The 12,614-nt window shown below is 37.8% G+C and overlaps 1 protein-coding gene across 22 annotated transcripts in view; it reads left to right on the top strand.

The window, feature by feature from the left end:
- DLGAP2 (DLG associated protein 2) overlaps positions 1–12,614 on the top strand; it is a 454,541-nt gene that overhangs the window by 172,254 nt on the left and 269,673 nt on the right. The gene's annotated exons all lie outside the window — the stretch shown is intronic.

The following is a 12,614-nucleotide window of genomic DNA, read 5'->3' as shown; positions in this document are numbered from 1 at the left end:
ACTGCATACTTCCTATGTTGTGTGAGGAAAGTCAGTTCAAAGCTGACTGGCTTATTTCAACTCAAGATGTAGAACAGGTGGAATGATGGAAACATGAACACCTGTGTCTTTGCAAAATTGGCATAGGAAGGTGGTTAAGAAAATGAGCTGATCTGATCCAATCAGCAACGTCTCATAATATACTAGAATCCATCATAAAATAACTATGCAAAGCACCAGAGTGACAGCAGATGCATGAGATGAAGCCTGCCTCTCCTTGGATTAGCAGGCTAAATGAGTCACAAGCAAAGCTGAATTAGATCAGGTGGGAGGCAACACAGTGAAGTGCCAAATGCTTTTGAAGCAGCCTGCTCATGGGGCTGCATGGGCTCCTGAGTCACAGCATGTGCTGAGGCACTTGTAGCAGAAAGACCCTGCAAATTCTGCCGTTGCTCAGAGATCAGTCTCATCCACTGCAGGTACTAGATAGTCAGCCATCCTTCCATTCCATTAACACATTCCAAGTCATCTCTGTCCTGACTGGTTGCCTGGTAAATATTTTTTATGCAGTGAACCCATTTCAGCTCTTACATTCCTGCTCCTGGGTGATACAAGTCACAGTCTGATGAGTTGTACTCTACCTGTCCTTGGCAGGCACTGTTAATGAGCATGCCTTAATGACATCTCCCTTTGACACAGTCACATTATGTAACAGTAGCTAGCTGTGAATCTGTCTTCAGAGTAAATTTATATTGATAATCCAGTTGCCTTGAATTATGTTCTTCAGCTTTGTGTGTTCTATTTGTCCTCAGCTTTTTTGTTTTGTAGCCTTGCTTTTGTGCCCTTATTTCCTAAGCAGGCTGGGTTTATGTGATCACTCTATGTAATAATCCCTTACCTAATCATTAAGGAGCCATAGCTAAAGTTGCTAGAGGAGTACCTCACTCATCATGGCAGGAGAAGATGGAGAGAGAGTGCAAGATGGGCAAAGTGACAGGTCCTCCATTTGGGTCACTAAAACCCCCACGCAGCACTACAAGCTGGGGGCAGAGTGGCTTGAAGGCTGCCTCATGGAAAAGGCCCTGGGGGTGCTGGCCAAAAGCTGGCTGAACATGAGCCAGCAGGTGTCTAGGTGGCCAAGAAAGCCTTTGGCCTGTGTCAACAATAGTGTGGCCAGCAGGACTGGGACAGTACTCAGCACTGGTGAGGCTGCACCTGGAATCCTGTGTTCAGCTTTGGGCCCCTCGCTGTGTGAAAGACATTGAGGTGCTGAAGCATGTCCAGAGAAGGGCAATGAAGCTGGTGAAGGGTCTGAAGAGTTAAGTCCTATGAGGAGCAGCTAATGGGAGCTGGGGGGGCTTGTTTAGCCTGAAGAAAAGGAGGCTCAGGGGGAACCTTATTGTTCTCTACAACTACCTGAAAGGAGGTTGTAGAGAGGTGGGGTCAGTCTATTCTTCCAAGTAGCAACTGATAGGACAAGAGGAAATAGCCTCTCAAGTTTCTGAGGAGATTAGATATTAGGAAAAATTTCTTCATCAAGAGGGTTGTCAAGCATTGGAACAGGCTGCCTAGGGTAGTGGTTGAGTCATCATCCCTGGAGGTATTTAATAGATGTGTATATGTGGCACTTAGGGAAATGGCTTGGACTTGGCAGTGTTAGGTTTATTGTCAGTTATCCTCAGGGTCTTTTCCAGCCTAAACTATTCTAGGATTCTGTGATGGGAGGCAAAGGCAGCTCAGTCAGAATCGTTTCTATATGGAAGCACAAAACTTGATAACCAGCATGTGTGGACTGGCAAATACAATGTTGAACCTTAGGCTTCAAATTTAAAAACCAAAAACACTTGGATATAATTTCTGATCTTGTAATAAGATGATCTTTCTTTAGGTAGCTACTACTGAAAGCAAATAAAAAATTCAAGAGATGAATAAATAAATTGCACAAAATATTTGAGTTTTGTGGTCAAATGCATGGAATGGTAAAATAAATAAGATCTAGTTTTGAATCTGTCAGTCTTAACCTCTCAGTATTAAACAGAACTATTTTGAATAAATACAAAATTTTAATAAGGTTAGTATTGTGATCTAAGTCAATTTTTAAACAAATAGGATGATTGCTACTTCTTCCATGAAATTTTATTTTTAGTTTGCAATCAGATATATGATTACACTTGTCACGTACATGTACATTTTGCATACACAATCACATGTTGTTCCGATTACAACATGGTGAATTAAACCTTAAAGTTTGTTTTTAGCTTTTCAGATAGGTTATACTTGGTTTTTACAAAATTCCCTTTACTCTTCCCTGTAATCATTTTTGAAACTCAAGCATTTAACTTCATGATTTACTTTGCAATGACAGGGTGCATGGCAGCCCATGTTGCTTCCTACTCGTCACTGTCACCAGCATGAGACCTGACATGGAGATTTTCAGTCAGCATTTTCATCGATCAAGATGACTTTCCCCCCTCCTGTCTCTGACAAGGAAGAGTTGTATCTCAGATAATCTCCAAGATTCCTTTATTCTTTCCTGGACCCCTATCCCACTGCAGCAGCTTATGTAGAAAAAGGCAAGAATCAATATCTACTGATTGTGACTGACATGAATGCTGAAACATCAGAATTTGAGTTCATTTCTGTCAATTCAGCCTGCCTTGAGTGAGAGAAGTTACACTGGAAAGTAACTAACAGTACAGCAAAGTGATTGGTTTAATAGCACAGAATGGCTGAGTCAGGCTGGGTGCATAGTAGGGGTTATTTTTTTTGGTTATATTGTTTGTTTGTTCTTTCTGGAATACTCTTTTTGCTAGAAAAAGCAGTTTCACAGCATTCAAAACAAGGCGCTAATTTAAGTACAATGTATTTGCTGGAAAATCCCCTTGCTTTGCTTGCTCTGTAAAAACACTGGGGGAGGTGAGGAGGATGATGCCAGCAATCTGATTTATCTTGTTTTAGGACAGGGAATTTCCTCCTCAGCCTGAAAGGGTCGGAGTCACTTTTCATGTGCCTTGATGCACCTGCCATCGAGCCATGGAGATTGTCCAGTCCTGCAGTGCCAGCTGTAGCGATTTCCTTGGGAACAAGAAAATACTGTCCTCACCATCTCCTCTTCTAGATGGTAGTCTGAAGAGGCATTCTTCCTATTTCTGTAGCTCAGAGCCTTGAGGTGCGACAGGGAGAATCAATTTACCCACTACTTACATTGGCTCCTTGCTGCTTTACTAACAGGAGTACCATTAGTATTTGAACTTTGACTTTAGTCTCCAGGTAGGACAGTCAACTAGAATTTAGAACAATGTTTCATTGTGAGGCTTGTGTGTGTGGAGAACAACAAGGTGTTACACCGTAAAGAAATGCTGTACATTATTGATTATGAGCTAGCATGGGGGCATGAAATAGAAAAATCACACAATTTCTTTCCTTTTTTTCTTATTTTTTCATCTGAGCTAAAAGGAAGGTTACAAGGATTTGTCTTATTCATAGTAGAGTGAAGGTTAATTAGTAAATACTTTTCAGAGTGCTATTAAAATCCTCAGATTAAAGGCTCCAAATACTGCAAGTATAAAATATTCTTATTTATTATTCATTTATTTTGATCTGCTTCAGGACATATGGAAAACTCATTTCTAACTTAAAAAACAATTAATTATATTTTAGTACCAAAGTTTTTCATCTGACTTTTCGGGGGGGGGGAGTGAAAAACCGTCCACAAAAATTACAGTGGAAATTAATGAGCAGAGTTTTAATGATGTTCAGGGCCTCTACAGGAACAAAGTATAAACATTAAAAATAATGCACTCTTACAGTGCAACAGTCTTAAGTTTTAAAAAAATGTAACCTCATATTTTCTTCCTTTTTTAAAGTCATTCTCTTTATCTGGCCCCTGTTGCCTTTTCTCTGGTTGAGTTGATCAAAGCGGGATAGTGAAGAGTGGTGGCAATGAATCATACTTGCTTAATCTGGAGCTCTGAAGATCTGTAGGAGTATTTCCAATGGTTGCCTGGTCTGAAACGTGCAGGGGTCTGTTCAAGTGAAGAACTGGACAGCTTACCATTTTCTTGGGGAGTGCCCATGGAGAAGCAGAGACTTCTACTCTTTGTCTTGGGTGACAGCTTTCTTTTGAGATATAGCAGTAGGGGACAAGTTCTGGACCAGGTTATTATGCGTTAGCAAGGTTATGAAATGCGGTTTATGGGTCTAATATTTATTTTATTAAAGTTTTATAGCTCATCTTTAAATATCATTATAGAGCATCAGTGTTTATTAGAGATCTGTGTGTTTTCAGAGTGCTCATTGTTGTGGTTTCTGGGTACTTGAGGTGCCAAAGTTATCAATTTGCCTGTGAAGCTAAATTAGGCTGTAATGCCCTTGAGTATGTGTTCTCCACATCAGGCAATAATCTCCATGATTATGGGCTCTACTGTGTATTAATTGACCATGACTTGTTATGCATCCTAGATTGAAGATGCATAACCTATTTCAAGGTCACTTTTGTACTAGTAAAGTGTCTTAAAAGGTTGAATATTGATGAATTAATGTTAAATGCAGCTTTACCTTTAATAATGTAACACTGCTCTTATGTGCCTTTCAATAACACATCCAAAGCTTGTCTTCCTTAGATCTTCTTAAGACAGACATTTGTAGGAAAATTTTCAGCTTTTTATAATTAATGAAGAGAGACAGTAAATTATTAACTTTAGAACTATGACTAAATGCCTTTGCAAATGGTTGTTTGTGGGGAATGTGCAATTTTAATTGTGCTCTGGTTATTTGTGAGCTGTGGAATGTCAGTTGTGATGCCTTCATGGAGAAGAAAAAATTGTACAGTGTGAGGAAAAAAAATTCAGAATATTTAAGAGGCTTTGAATTAGTAGGCACTGGAAAGAAAGCAAGTTGTTTGCATGTCCAGTGGTTTAATCCATGGTAAGAATCCAGAGGTTGTAGATTTGCCTATGCTAAACTCACTGACTGAATTGGAGTACTCTGTAACAACAGACTGGACAGCAAGACCTGGAATGGATGAAGCCATTGAAGAAATTTTCAAAATCACCCCTAAGCTTGTGATTTTATAACAGCACATATTTTACTTTTCCGATTTCTGATTACAGAAATTTTATTTTTCTATCATCATAGGTTTTATTTACCATATATGATGATTAAGAAGCTTATAGCGTTTTAGATATGTGCATCCATTTCTGTTTTATTAAAATGACCTGCATTTCCTTAAAGTTTGCTTTCTGTATATCTCAGTGGTCTTTCTCTTAAGGCGACTTAATGACCTAATCTTTATTATGCCAAAACTTCAAAATGGATAATTCAGAATAAAATATTAGCTTGATGGAGACTGAAGAGGAAACTGGCAAGTATGCTGGCAGAGGAACTCAGTAGTCCTGTCCTCAGCCTCTTTTCATACCACTGTGACTTCACAAAAACTTGAAGCTTGTGTAGCATTTTATCACTAGTTCTCAGCACAGGCTCAGACATTTCATAGTTGGTTTAGTACTGGTATATTGATTAGCATAAGAACAGTCACTGGAATAAAAGTTAATGTAAAAAAAAATCATAAATAATTATGCATATTTCTTGGACAAGACAGGAGCCAATAAACTTAATTAAAATAATTATGACTGGGATGTAAAATAGTATGCCAAAATTATTCTTTTCCTCCTTCATTTACAGAAAGGTACTTTTGAATCATAAATTATTCAATTTTTTATTGTTGCAGCTGTAATACAACAAATATTGCACTATCCCTTATACCTTGAAAGCACCATCTTTCTTAGAAGAAAAGAATGGATAAGAAGCTGCTTCAATGCTTTTGACAGATGAATTATATCTTACATTCTGAAAACTTAATTTTTCATAGTTTCAGTGATCATTTGGTATTTTTTGTTTAAAAGCTATGCCTCATTCATTTTTAAGTCATTTTGTAGCAACAACCCAACCCAACAAGAGTCCCAGATGAACACCTGTGTTTACTAACAGTATTCAGCTACTCCAAATCTTTCTCTTTTCTAAAATACAAACCAAAGTGAGCACTGCTAGAAACCTATGGGTCTATATAGATATGCTGTGCAATTCTCAAGCAGTGCAGGCCTGGTGCTGTGACTGTTTACTTCCCTTGAAGCTACCAGCACAAGTAAGTTTAACCAGATGCCAAATAAGACTGCAGCTGAGAATAACACTCTAAGACAGAAAGTGAAAAAAGTAGTATTCTCTATTATTTTTCTAATATTTTCTTTAAAAAATTGAACACTATATAGCTTCACAGTTTTTCCTTGAATTATACTGAAGATTTTGCAAGATGGATAAAAGTGTTCTTCCTGATTGAAAAGAACCCAAAATGAAGAAAGTCCTTAAATGATTCAGTAGCCTGCTTATTTTGAAGTATATTGCAAATGGGAGACAAACTGTGTATTTTTAGAGGAGGAGGTAGGAGGTAAGTCTTGTTATTATATCTGGTATGTTCCTCAACCTCCAGTTCTAAAATTAAATCCCTGGATGGGATTTAAGCTGGATGCCTGAAGCTGACTATAAAGACCAGAATTTTTTAGTCCTTCTGGATGGAATTCATTTCACCCAATATTGGTATAGTAGAGATGTCTGCATATTGAACTGATCATCTCTGCCTTCTTTTGTAATGAATGCTAAGAAATAGGTGGTTTTAGGTCTGCCTTCTTTCAGGTATGTGCAGCAGATTATATGAATTGTGCCCTTAAAGTGACTGTTTTCGCTCTTCACTGTGAGACAACTGTCTGATTTGTAATTTAATGCAGTCATCTACATTTGATTATATGAATCCCATTCTATAATGTTTATTGCATAATAAAAAAGGACTACTTCACAAAGTAAATTCAAAATCTGGTACACTAGCTTAGAAAAGCTGCTCAGTCCAAGGTCATTGCTGCATGATTTAACTTCTTATTCTATACACTGCCTGTCTCACCTAACGAATTATGTTTAGCTGTCCATTACTCTCTTTTTCCCTTTTAAATTAAACATCACATTCACAGATAATAAAAATGTTCACAAAAATATGTAGCCATAGAAAAATGTTACATTCATAATGGGGCCAAATATTTTGAACCTAAATTTTCACAGCAGGATTTCAAAATGGATGTGATTTCTTTTAATAAAAAATCAGATAAATACAGCCATAGCACAGTTATATGCTATAGGAGGCCCTATTAGAAGGTCAATTATTTTTTCCTGGAACAAAGGTGAACAGGATGTTTCCTGTTGTGACTGTAGGAACACATTGTGATACTTCAGAGGTCTGTGAAATAACTTAGCAAGTACCATTGTTTCTACAGTGACTGATGCAAGTAACACGTGCTGAAACTATACCTATGATCTTGGACAGTGAACTCCTGCAGTATCTTCCCTCCTTTTTTTCTGTAATGTACTGTGGTAAAATGAAGTCTCCAAATCTCACAGCAGTGTTTGCATTTTCATTACTCAGAGGATAATAGTCTATAAATACTACATTTCCCTTTTCTGGATTTTTGTGTCTTTTTGTTTTTATTAAACATGTTTCTCACCCCTTTTGGATAAAGTAGCTCTTTAACCCTAGTAGATGATTGCTTTTATTTTCAAGGCAGATCTCTGGCAGCTGTTGCAGAGTGATTCATGGTATCTACGTTGAAACAGTGATGCCTAATCATTATAAAATGATCCATCTGGGTTTTTATTCTACAGAGGGGACTTTCTGTGCTATGAAGAGACACAAAGCATGTGACACAGATATTTTAGTATGAGAATATAGCAAATGCTCTGTCTCATAGCTTCCTATATTCTTGATCTTCCCCTAAGCCTTAACAGCAGCATATAAAGCTGACTTATGGAAACTCTAAGTTGCTGACACAACTGTTCTGTTCTTTATTTAGGGTAAGATTGTGCCTATCGGCGTAGCCTCGAGCAAGAGGTGGTGTGTGAACTGCATCATTGTAATGCCAGCCTGGGGAAGTATGGCAACTCAGATTTTCCTCTGAATCACATTTTCTCTTCTGCTTCTTCCTTGCTCTGAGGGAATAGTAATTTACTTCTAGAAATAAGTACCTCTGTGTGGTGGCACAGCTGTTCTAGCCAACAAGGCTGGAAAAAGACTTCAATCTTCCCTCCATTTCTCCCTATGTTCCTTCTGCTCACCTGTTTCAAAGGAGATATAGCTAGGTAAATAGTCTGGTTTACTCCTGCACACTCAGGTCTAAAATTTGGGTAGTTTGCATAGAGCTCTAATTGCAGGGTTCTTCCATTCTCTCCTGCGTGGGTGCATACTTACAGACTAAACCTTACAGAGAAGACTCCAGATGTGATATGCAGCCTAGAGAAAATAAATAGCATTTTATTTTGGCTCAGTCATTCAAGTAAAAGAGGACTGATAATTTGGAAATTTTTTATCAGTCCATGAACTTTACTTTTCTTTATCAAATAGCTTATAGTTTAGTATAGCAAACAAATTTAGTCCTGAAAGAGAATCTGTCAGCCTGTAGAACTGTATCCTCTTGCTGCTTTGACTGGAAGTTTCTTGACGGTTTACTTGGTGACATCAGTCTTTGAAGGCTTGTCCTGCTATTAATGCATGTGACCTTTATGCTACAGAGGAATTTAAAAAAATCTTTTCTTATTTTACCATATCTATGGAAAACTTCTTCATCTCAGGCCTAAGTATGATCTACTGTTGCATCTGAGTTTATTCTGATTTGGTGCTGCAGTATCAGTGTTGGTGAGTAAAGCACATGTACACATGCCACTCCTTAAAATTCTCATTATAAGTATGTACTAACAGATAACACTTAATATATGATTTCTGAATGGCAGAAACAAAATGTGGTGAAGAGCAAACCAAACAGTACTTCTTTTCCTCTGCTGAAGGAGTGTGGGACATCAATCAGGTGCAGTACCCTTAGCCAGGGGAGGTACTGCTGGAGCAACGCTCTTCCTGCTTTTCCTTTGTGCTCATTCTTGTAAGGGCTGTGATCTTGCATACCTTCTTGTTTTCTCCTTTGAATTTTCATTGTATGTAGCCAGTTTTATGTTTGGTGTGTATTTTTTATTTTCTTTATTGTGCTCTAAAAGCAATTCTGCTGAGCTCTCCAAGTTGCACTCCTTTAGTGGCAGGAGCAGACCATTTGCACTATGTGCCTCATCTCCTGGAGCCTCAGTGTTGTACTGTCTGTTCTGTCAATACAGATTGAACACAGAGAACCTATTATTGTTCTGTGCTTTTACTCTCAAGGACCCCTTCCAGAGTGCAGACTTTATTATAACCATTCAGAGCAGTTACCCTACCAAAATTCTGTAAGGCTGCTCTTGACCACAGACAGCTGGTGTCATCATTGCCAAGATCCAACTTGTACACCTGCTGTAACAGGGTAGTCCATTACCTTTGCAAATACCACAGTCTAAACCTCAGTATTTTATCTAATGGTGAATAATGATCATTAATGTCTTTACATTTTATTCTGATGAGGAAGCATGATGTTTGTTTTACTACAATAAGAAGATGAAGCATAGAAACACTGCAGGAGGCCTGCAGGGATAAAAAGCCCCTACAAGACACATGCCTTGGTCAGTGTCTCCAGCAACTATTCAAAGGATAAACAGAAGGCTACAATAAATTGTAATGTGCTTTCTAGTTTGATTGCCAAATAGACCTGATTCAAACATTTTTTCAGCGGTGCTACATTTTTATACTTAGGCATCTTTTTTTTCAGTTTGAGGTCATTGCCCTAATGGGGTATCAGAAAGAACAGAGAATGTATTGTATTAAGAGAGTTGCTATGAAAATCTGTGTACTGATTACAGATTTTTTTTACAGAATATGCCATGGTGCAGTTACCCATAAGAGGTTTGCATGAAGCTTCATGACATATGAGTGCACTGGTAGTATGACAACTCTTTCAATCTTGCATGCTGGTTAAACCACTTTAAATGTGCTAGGTTTGGTTGTTGGTATTTTTTTTTTCTTCTAGTTTATAGCTTTCTGAAAGAAAAGCCTGCTTTTTAAGGTATAATAATCTCTAGAGGGATCTACCAGCTCAGGAAGTGAAATGATTAACACCGTGTCTCAAAGCATCGCCTACTGACACAGCCCAGAGAGAGGTACATCCTTTTTCTGAAATGCCATTGGCATTGCTGATGGCTTTGTGATCACTATTCACACCTACATTCCTATCAGCCACTTCTTCCCTAACCATATATTCTCCTTTTTGTATTAGTGATCATGATTGCTCTTTTCTAATATCAGTACTTTGCCTGGTCTCTGTTGAATTTTATCCTTTCAATTTTGACCATACTGAACTTTGTCAAGATCACTTTTAATTCTGATGCTGTCTGACAAAATGCTTTTTAACCCTAGAGCAATATGAATGCAGTTCCTCTGACACAGTGTAAATCATTGTTGAAAATATATTACAGTCCTAGATTTGGGCCAGTGCTGAAGAGGATCTCCAAGTTTGGTGACTCCAGGTTTGACAACTAGCAGTTGATAATGGCAGGAATGTTTGGGATTTTTTTCCCCAAAGTTGTGGTTCTCTGTTATAGTGGCTATATTCAGGTTATAATTAGCGAGATTGTTTATTAAATTTGCAGCAGTATCACTAACCATATTAAAGTCTTTCTTATATTTACTGGTGGCAGGCAATTGCGTTGACTTTACTATGCTTGGCAAATTCTTACTGGCTGCTTATAGATTGTCTTATATTCTTTTTATAGCTTGCTTTTTTGATATTTTTCAATATTTTTACTTTCAAACTTAGTTTAATATGTTTCTTATTTCCTCAGCCTTACTTTGTCCCAATAGATAGAGGAGGTGTGTTTCCTGTTCTGCTACTTCCTCCCTGTGTACTTGAAGGCGATCTCTCTGTTGAGACTGCATTGGCTAGTTAGAAAAGTTCTCTAGAGTGATTAATTCTCTGAAACCTTGTATGTTTGCCTTTTTTACATATACTTCAGCTTCTTTTCTTTTCCTGCACTATTGTTTGCAATGCAATTTGCTTGGTAGCTGATTATAATTAATTCTTCAGTGTATGAAAACTGAAGTGTGGAACACCTTAGGTGTCTCTGTGTATCATCCATATTTATGTCTTCTGTCCAATTAAACAGTGGTCTCTTCCTTTCTTTTGTCTTCCCATGACTGCCTAATGTATTTACAGACTTTCTTCTCATTGACTTTTGTGTCTCTAGCTAATTGAAAGACATTTTGTACCCCAGCCTTTTTTGATTTTCATCCATATGGGGCAGGTAGACTATCCATTATGATTATCATTAATTATGTGCTTTTGTTTCCACTTTTATAATGATTCTGTTTCTATATTCAGGTCATTAAAATACCTACTGATGCAGTTCGAATGGTGTCTTCATATTTTTCTTACCTACACTTCAAAAGCAGTTTGCTTTTGTGTATTCAATGTAGTTTCTCTCAGTAGGTAGTAGCTCTCATGGTGCTCATTTATCCTTTACATTATCTTACTGAGAGATCTTATTGTAGGTTTATTTTTCCTCCTTTATTCTGCTTTTTAACTCAGAACAAGGACTTCAGATCTTTTTTTTGTATAGTAAACCTCAGCATTTCACAATGACCCCATATTAGCTCCATGCTGCTGGTTGATTCCACTATAAAAACAAATCTACGACAGCTCCTCCCCAGTAGCTTTTTTCACCTGTGGAAACTTCCTGAGCTTTTGCATTAAGGATTTGATTAATTAAGTGTCGTAAAAAACAATTTAAAAAATCTCCAAACTGCTACCTGCTCCTTGGCAATGATTGTTTTCTCTTGCTAGATACACCCTAAACATTCAATAACTTATTAGGTCTTCCTAAATTTCAGAATAAGTCTTCTAGATAAGATAGAATATTCAACACCTTCTTGCCTATGCTCATTAAAAAGCACTTTCACTGTGTCTCTGTGATATCTATGATGTTTATAGATGCTTTTATGTTTTCCTTACTAGTAGTCTAATAGCTGGCATATACCAGAAAATTCAGGTGAAATTCTGTTATTCTCACTATTTCTCATATGACCTTACTGCAATGTCTAATTTCTAATTAGATTTGTGTTTAGTAAGTAGTGTTTTGAAAGTAGCAGTGGGCTTCTTGCAACGACTAACTCTTATTCTACTGTAGTAGCAAAACCTCATTCAGCTACTCATATCCCAGCTAAAATCTCTTTCTACTTCCCGTCAGGTACTATCACTTACCTCTGTGTTCTTTATGGAGATTCTTGAGATTCCATTTCTCTTGGGACTGAGATGGATTTTACTTGCCTGTTATATTTTACTGGGGCAAGGTGCCATTGTTCCTGGGTTTTAGGCTTAATATGCAGGTACAGTCAGTTTGTCTGTCTGTAAATCTTCCCCTTAAAAGGTAAAGGTATGTGTGTAGATCCTGAGCTATTGCACATCTGACAAGACAATGACATGAGGAACTGCAGAGTGCTACAGATAGCCAAATGGGAGCAATGTACATGTAGGTGACCTGTCCTGTTCTTTTGGTGACATTCATAAGATGGCCACGTGAGAGACAGCAGGACACCACAGGTAATGAAAGTTGAACAGAACTGAGGGCCAAGGCAGGAAGTACTGGGACAACTCTATCAGTCATCAAGTAAGGGTATAAAGTCAGCAAAACCA

This window comes from Pseudopipra pipra, chromosome 3, assembly GCF_036250125.1.
Source record: "Pseudopipra pipra isolate bDixPip1 chromosome 3, bDixPip1.hap1, whole genome shotgun sequence".
NCBI lineage: Eukaryota > Metazoa > Chordata > Aves > Passeriformes > Pipridae > Pseudopipra > Pseudopipra pipra.
Note: the sequence above shows the minus strand (reverse complement) of the source record. Positions and strands in the feature narration are given on the sequence as shown.